Source organism: Agrilus planipennis, unplaced genomic scaffold (assembly GCF_000699045.2).
Source record: "Agrilus planipennis isolate EAB-ADULT unplaced genomic scaffold, Apla_2.0 scaffold70, whole genome shotgun sequence".
Taxonomy (NCBI): domain Eukaryota; kingdom Metazoa; phylum Arthropoda; class Insecta; order Coleoptera; family Buprestidae; genus Agrilus; species Agrilus planipennis.
The window spans coordinates 1-8,886 of NW_020442458.1; the positions used below are offsets into that span (position 1 = coordinate 1).

Consider the following 8,886-nt stretch of genomic DNA (forward strand, 5'->3'; position numbering starts at 1 on the left):
TCTGGTTGAAACATACAGAAAAACTAACGTTTGTTCGACATTTTTTACTTCTTTGAAAGTACCTAGTACTATTTTGTTCACTAAAGGGTGAATTTATCCATGTTCGCATGTATGACAGAAAATTTTGTCATTTTTAAGTCAATTGGTATGTCGGTAAATATAAACATTTGTGCTTAGAAGAATTATTAAAAAGAACGTATCAGATTAAAAGAGCAAGACCATGATCAAGACCGAGAGTAATTCAGCAAGACTTAGACTAAGACTTGGTCTCGGTCTTACTTTGCTCATCATTATTGACAATATAGTTTCGTCAAAATATAGCTTAATTTCATCAGAAACTAAGTACAGTGAATCTGAAGAAGTCAAAGTTTGGTGAAACAATCTTGTCAAATGTAGTAATTTATTGAAATTTACAAATTAGTCTTGAGTTTTCTGTACTTAATTACCCGTACTCCATTATGTATAATAAATTTACTTTCCAAGCAAGGTGGATATGCAAACGTATTGAAATTGCTTGTTCATAAAGGTTAAATTTACCTTTAAGTAAATTAAACGGTCGCATAATTGAAACGCTTCATACTCATTTTAGCATCAGTCGACGTCCGATAAAATACTCAACGTTTGGCTATCATCACCACTTGCATCCCTTATTTTGCTTTATAACGAGCATAATAGGACGTTAGCAACCAGTTTTTTTTTTTCCCGAATGCACTTCAAACGAAACGCTCTAGCTCCTGTTCAAACATACACACATGCATAATGCTACGGTATAAAATGCACACGTAGGTATGTATGCACGTTGCACCGCACACAGTCTATTTTCTCCCCCAGTCATTTCCCGTACCCGCACGTTACGTTCGCCACGCACCCTTAACTACAACGCCCCTGCCGAACAGGGTGAGAGCAATAATAAGCGTTCGACTGGTCGAGGGTGAAGGCAACGTTGTTGTAGCAGCTCGCTAAGTGCAGGCGCATATTCAACCCGATTGGATAGAGCCACGTACCAAAGCTATCTACAAGGGGTTTTCAAAAACGTATCACTTGAAATTTAGTGTAAAAAGGGGAGAAGACTCGGACGACTTCAATAAAGAAGAAGAGTATTTAAATACGGTACTAAATCATCCGTGTCAGAAAGTGTTACACATTGGAATTCCAATTTTAGTAATAGTGGATGTGCCAAGAAGCTGGTTATGACGTTAAAGGGAATGAAAAGCCGCCCCTAATCCTAAACATGATAAATGTTGGTAGAAGATGAAACAGAAGTACCATAATTGGATTAGAATGTTATAAATCGTAATTAGAATAAGACTTCCATTATTGCACTTACTACTTACCCTCATAGTTTTTATATTTATATATTTTATACTCTACACTACTACATACTCTAATAGTTTTTTATATTTCTATATTTTATACTCTTTACATCATAATTTTATACCATTATATTATCCTATGTATCTTGACGCATCCTATATGTATAACTTGTACATCAACGGGAATAAAGACTATTATTATTATTATTATTATAAATGAATGTTAAAATATAAAGAATGTTAAGTTCTTGATCAGCAATTTATAAAAACTGGCAGGCCAGGACTCCGACTTTAGGAATTACCGACTGTTCCTTAGAAAGAAGTTGATACAATCTCAAGTTATTGGCAGTATGATACCTTTTACCGATATCTGTTACTAACTGTAGCATTTCAAAGGATTGATAAGGGCCATACGAAAGTATTCACTTGACAAACAAAACCTACAATGGATAAGTGACAGGCGCCTACACCAAAATATCGACAATTCTTATGGACGTTGTTGAAAAACCATAAAATGTAGAAATTTTCTACAGATGACGTCTACTACTCTCTTTGTGGTAATTCGTCAAACTCTGCCTAAAGATAGCAGATAAAGTTGTATATATTTTGTTCGAACGGTCTACGACGTGCTGCCAAGATACAGTGAGATTCAAATCGCGATCCTCGTCTGACGGTTTTCAGAAAGTACTTGCTAAATGTCAATCAATAGGTCATTGCAAATTGACACTTATTAATACTTAATATATAGTATTTTGTAAAAGATTTAATGGTTTTTTCCATTCGCCCTAATTAATTAACTTTTTGAAGTGAAACTTTTTTACGCACGGTAGGGTAAGTTCGTTTCATGCGAGTTGCTATGTAACGAAATCATACAACGGATGTCCCCCCTCTACTCGGCTACGTAGTCGAGTTCGTAGTGGGAATGTCTACATCCGTTTTCGCGTTTCAATGCAACGTTCGTTACAGGCAACTCCGGAATGTATAGTGTAAAATTTAAATTCATAGTGTATTTTCTTGTCCTCTCTTAGTATATCTTCATGGTTTTTGGTAGGGTGTTCTGATAGTTATGAATGAAATTAAAAAAATGAAATTTCTGGGTGCTAACTACATTTTGCACCCTTTTATCTTAGAGAAGGAGTTATGATACTTTAGAGAGATAAGAAATCATAAATTCTAGAGTTCTCAATAGTTTTTGCACAGTGTCCTGTAAAANTTTTCTCTCAAACCGTATTCTTTTTTTTAGTATAGATAGTATTTATGTACCTCATGATATGCTGCAAAACTTAATTTTATGGACTCTTGTCTCCGATTGTACCTCTCAAACATTCTTAATAACGTACATCATTCTCGGTAACGCGGTCGTCATTTTCGATAATCACCACAATGCAAGAGTATATCAAGTCTTTAAGAAAATTGAGTAAGATTCACTCATTAAATTATGTGTTAGAAAAAATGGACCAACATTACTAATACTTAAACCCCCAACCCATGTACTCAACTTTTTTATAGACTGCGAATATTGTTCTTTCATAATTCTAGAATTCAAATCAATCAAATTATATGTAATTGATAGACATCTTTGATACTCTGTGAAGCTCCATTATGACTTAATTTTTTTATTATTTCTGTAACTTTTCAATACTTCACTTTAATAAATAAATTAATAATAAAACACTGTTTATTGTTTGTTCGACTAGTTTCGTATTTTCTAGTATTTGATTCTTGAAAATGTCCTAATAAAGATGAAACTAATCGAACAAACAATAAATAGTGTTTTATTGTTAATTTATTTATTAAAGTTAAGTACTGAAAAGTTACAGAAATAATAAAAAATTAAATCTGCAATTATGTATGCTGGTGTAATCATTAAGAAAGAATATGCATTCGTCAGGGAAGCATATCGAATATAAAAAATTGGGATTGTTCACAATTCTTTTATTCATCTCCTCACAAAATTGAATACGATGATCTGGATCATCTTCATTAAGTTCAAGCCCGAGATGAATTTTATACGGATGGAATCGATGTTTCTTTCAGACCTTCTGAAGACTTCTACTTCTGAAGTAGATTCCAATTTTCTGGTGATTGATGTGGGATTCAGTTCAACATGTCCCAAAATTGCAACCTCTGCATCCTCGTTATGAACAATGTGACGGTTTTCATGTTTTTATTAGCTGCAGATCCAGTTTCCAAGAATTTAGATACTAACTTTTTACGTAGACGTGACTGGGGTTCTTATTCTTCGATTAAGTTTTTGCAATTTTCCAGGTTTTCATTGTTCTTAAAATAGATAGTGGCAATTTTAATTTTCTCTGCTGTAATGCAGTAAACCAGGATAATTCAGATAGTTTGGTTCAAAATTGATCAACAATAACAAATTAACAACCATTTTCAAGATAATTCTAAAAATAAAAAAAGAATAATGCCCAACAACACTAATAATGCACTAACAATTAAAAATCATAATGTCCGATAACAACAATGTACAATTGGGACAAACGTCACCTACTTGTTGACATTTAATCAACTCAGTATTGCGATTACTACCTCTTTCTTATCACTATTTATTTCAAGTAGCTACTTTTTATCAATTTATTCTTCCTATATTTCTAACAGAGTTTCCACATTTAATTACAGAGTAAAATAAAAAAATGTCAGCACATTTTTAATGCATTTAAAATGATGTGTCACATGATCCCTCGTGTGATTTAAAATTCTTGAAGGGGATGTCACCTTATCTAGAAGGATAATCTTACATCCATGAATTAGTAATCAAAAGATGTCCCCCTTGAAGGAAAAATTGACCTAACTTTAGGAATCTGCGGAAAAGGAATTGAGGTTGAAAATTTATAAATGCGGACCCTATATTGTGAAAGAAGCCTTAATACTAAAAGTAAGAAATATACCTTAAAATTAGTGCAATATTTTGTAAACTACTAAAGCAGAAATACTTAAATACTATTTTTTCAAATGATAAAATTTCAGACACAAATTATCGTTGCAAATCTTGCGTTTACGAATTTTATTGTAAAGAATGTTATGCCAACTATTATATAGGACCTACTGACAGATCCTTTAAAACTAGATTTAAAGAACACAAAAGGTATATTAGTGTCAAATAGTGTAATAACTGGATTCTCCCAGCATTGTGTTGTGAATAATTGTAATTTTAATGAAGAAGGTAATTTTAGAATTTTACGTTGTCAAATTAAAATCCAGAAAGCATTTCTTCGAAATAAAAATAACAGTTCTAAAGGCCAATTTTCAAATATTGTAGTATGTTGTTACTCCCACTTACCTACATGGTCATCATTATTATAAGGACGTCAGTCCTAAGACTGGTTGGACACGTACCTCCACTCTTGGACACGTACCTCCACTCTTGGACACGTACCTCCACTCTTCCCTATCCTGAGCTAATTTTCGCCTTTCCCTAAAACTAGAACAAACTCATATCCTTAACTATTTGCGAACAGTAATCTAATCTAGGTCTACCTCTACCCCTCCTAACTCCTGTTTCTTCCTCTAATAAGTCTCTGACTAGACCTGACATGTCTGAGAAGGTGTCCTACTAACTTATCTGGTCTATTTCTTATTGATTTACATAGAGCCCTCTGTTCTCCTATTCTTACATGGTACTAGTAAATAAAAGTAACACAAAAATATTGGTATGCAAAGGAAGAAAAAGTAGGGAAAGAGCGAATATAAAGATAGGAGACATAAAATTATAAAAAGTGACTGATTTTAGGTATCTTGGAAGTCAGATAAGTCAGGACGGAAGGAGTATATGTTTGGAGTGCGGCGCTGTATGAAGAGGTATTAGTAAGAATAGGAGAACATAGGGCTCTATGGAAGTCAATAAGAAATAGACCAGATAGGTTAGTAAGACACCTTCTTAGGCATGTCAGGTCTAGTTCGAGACATATAAGAGGCAGAAATGGAAGTTGGACAGGAGGGGTACAGGTAGGCCTAGATTAAATTACTGTTCACAAATAGTTAAGGGTGTGGGTTGTTCTGGTTTTAGGAAAATGCCAAGGTTAGTTCAGGATAGGAAAGAATGAAGGTGCGTGTCCAAGCAGTCTTAGGACTGACGATCATATGATGATGACATGTGTTTTTTTTTATTGGTTATTTATTTACAAGATATAATCGGTGGTATCTCTACATGATGCTACCATTGTTCGGTATTTATTAAATCATTTGGATGCATGTTATGTTCAAGGGGAAATAATTTCACGAAAATAGTTTTCTCAAGCAATTTGCTAAGTACGTGATAATTCTTCGTGACACATAAGTTAATGCTCCGCCTGTAATTGGAAAACGCAATGTAATTTCTTATCGACCGATAGAACACCCCTAGAAATATCGCTGTGATAAAGCTGAATATAAATCAGTACGCATTTATCACGTTATCTTGGTTAATTTTCACTCTTGCATCGATTTTACTTCAAGCTAAGGATTCCAGAAATGTTTTCCGGGGTTTCACTAAATAAGTTCCATGAATTAAGTTTCAATTTCAAAAGTCATCAGTCAACTTCTAAAACAATTTAAATTTTTTTGCATCCTAGAGACGACCGAGTTACAACTGCGGGTTCTGTTTATACAACAGTGTGTAGAATTTAACTCTAATCGAAAGTCAAAGCTATTAGATTTTCCCTGTTTGTGTTTACACTACGGAGATTTATTCTTGAATCCTTATGGCACGCCTGAATCACCTTAATGAACATTTTCTGTTTCTAAAATGATGCGAGGTCTGTTCAAAAAGTATCTCGAATTTCCGCCAGTTACGTATATTCGATTTTCGATTTTTTTGTGGTTTTATATCGATACTCATGTCTGTCACTTATACCAACAAGTTCGGCCACGTTGAATGTTCAGTTAATTTTTAACAGCTGCTTTGTATGCACGTATTTTGGCTAGTCTTAAATTTTTGCTTATTCAAAAAAATGGATCAAAGAATCTGTATTAAATTTTGTGTGAAAAACAAAATTAAGTGCGCGGACGCATTCTGAATGTTGGCTGTGGTGTATGGTGAAGCTACCTTGGGCCGAAGCAACGTTTATCGATGGTACAAAATGTTTTTAGGGGGCCGAGAAGATGTGAAAGACGAAGAGGGTGCCGGACGCCCCAGCACGTCAACAATAGGCGAAAACATTGATGAAGTGAAGAAAATAGTATTGACCAATCGTCTAATCATTGTTAGAGAAGTTGCTGGGGACCCAAACAAATCGATTGGCTTCTGCCATTCGATTTTTATCAATGACGGGTCGCCGCGAAATTCGTACCAAAATTGCTCAATTTCGACCAAAAACAGCATCGCACTAACATTGCTAAGGAGCTGTTAGGCTCTGTCCGCGACAATCCAAATTTGTTCCAGAGGGTCATAACTGGTGACGAATCATGTGCTCAATCATCCCAATGGAAGCTGCTGCATGAGCTAAACCCAAAAAAAGTGCACCAAATCAAGTCGAATGTGAAGATTTTGCTTAGTTTTCTTCGGTTGCAGGGGCGTGGTGCATCATGAGTTCTTGCTGCAGGGGAGAAGGGTCAAGAAAGAGTATTACCTATAAATTAGCGCGAAGCAAAAATTAGCTTTTGCACCATGATAACGCCCCTGTTCACACATCGTTGCTTGTGCTCGAATTTTTGGCCAAAAAAACATACTAATAATGCCGCAGCCACTGTGTTCCCCAGATCTGCCCCCCTGTGACTTTTTCTTGTTGCCGTTACTGAAGAGGCGAATGAAAGGACGACGCTACGCTACGATTGAGGAGATAAAGACGGCATCGAAGGAGGATCTGAAGAAGAAAGTATTTTTTGATGTGCTTCGAGGATTGGAAAAAAGTTGGCACAAGTGTGTAATACCTGGTGGGGATTGAAAGGGACAAAATAGATATTCATGAATAAATAAATCATTTAAAAAAAAAAAAAAGTTTGCGATACATTTTGAACAGTCCTCATATATACCTCATCATCATCATCATCACAAGGTCATCAGTCCTGTTATTTTATAAATTGCATGCTCTGTCAAACATTGTGATAATAGGCATTAGAGTAGGTAGTTAACATTGTAGCCGGACTTGACGGTAGGTCCAAATCTTCGTCAAGTTTGGTCACATACTGGGGTATCCAAGCATTGGCTTGTCAATAACGGTCTTAATTTTGGGCAAACTTCAAATGTCCAGTGTGGGTATGTTAATATTTCGTCAAATTTCGTCAAGGTTAGGTATACATATAAAGCCAAGCTATATCCAATATTGGGCAATGAAGTATTGACCAAGATGAAAACCAACACAGTTGCCCAATCTTGAATTGATTTTGTTCATCATGTCTTGGCATAATATTAACTGTTTAATTTAGTTAATATTGTTCACCAATTCTTGACCTAATATTGGTCACCCAATTTTGGGCTAATATTGTTGATTAGCTACCTAATTATGTCGCGGACCAAGCTTGTCAACCAGGCTTGGGCTAAAAAGAAAATCCATTTAATTTAAAATTGGTTGCCAATTTCGGACCAGAATTGAACGATCTTGGGTCAAGTTTGGACCAAGCTTGATCCTGTCGTGATATTTTTCATTGTAATACCAGTAAGAAAAAAAATATTACAGTTCGTAGAGAGTAAGAATTAATTCATTAATTTGTCATGTTACGTCACTAACAGCATTCTATGAAGTCAGTGTTGCCAAATCCTTTCGAAACACATAGATTTCGCTAAAAACAGCTAGGTTATAGGTTAGGTTAGGTTAATACATGTCATTTGTCAAGCCACTAACACTAATAGCACTGTATGAAGTCAGTATCGCCAAATCCTTCCGAAACATACAGACTTCGCGAAAAACAGCTAGGTTATAGGTTAATTTAAAAACCATTCAGCTGCTTCATCTTTTTCATAAATATGAACTACAGTATTCATCCAAAAAGTTAGTTTGTGGAAAAATAGTTCTTTGACTGATATTTATTAAGATATGTATGATGTAACGAACACAAATATCAAATGGTAAACGTAATGGTAACCATGCAGTTTTGTAAGCAAGATTACGTATAAAAAAATAACCGCTTAGTATAAATTTCAATACGAATACCTATCTAGGGCCTAGATATAGATTCTAGGCGAATCCCTTCTTCATTTATGTTAGTTTTTTCTTGTACTGACGTGATAATAAATAATGTTTTTATATAACTATTCATTAACGTTGTATGCGGTCTTTGATGTGCATGTGGTTAAATAAATTTAATGGAAGAAAAATCTGTCTGTCGGACAGTTTGATCAGGTGTTAAATTACGGGTTAACTGGGCCTAAATGGTAATTAGAGACATGGTTTATCAGTGTTGTTACAAACCTGTGCATCAGTAATTAACCGCCGCATCAGCAGAGCCATGGTGGTGTTGCGGCGGTCATGTGTAATGTCCCGCCCTTGTCCATGGTCCCGATTTTAATTGATCTGAAAATAACAAAACATGTTTTATAATATGCATATATATATATAGTAGGGTGCTTCAAACAAAATTTTTAATTTTTTTTTCTAACTCTTACCCCCCCCCCAAATGTTTCTATTTGATGTAAAAAAAA

At 34.8% G+C, this 8,886-nt stretch overlaps 1 long non-coding RNA gene across 2 annotated transcripts in view; it reads right to left on the reverse strand.

Annotated features, from left to right (window-relative positions):
- Positions 1-3,265: 3,265 nt before the first annotated feature.
- The window catches only part of LOC112906455, a 124,649-nt gene continuing 119,028 nt past the window's right edge, over positions 3,266-8,886 (reverse strand). For both annotated transcript variants that reach the window (XR_003232368.1, XR_003232367.1), the window contains exons 2-3: positions 8,657-8,758; positions 3,266-3,715 (exon numbers count right to left, since the gene is read on the reverse strand). This is a non-coding gene — a long non-coding RNA (uncharacterized LOC112906455). The remainder of the gene's footprint in view (positions 3,716-8,656; positions 8,759-8,886) is intronic.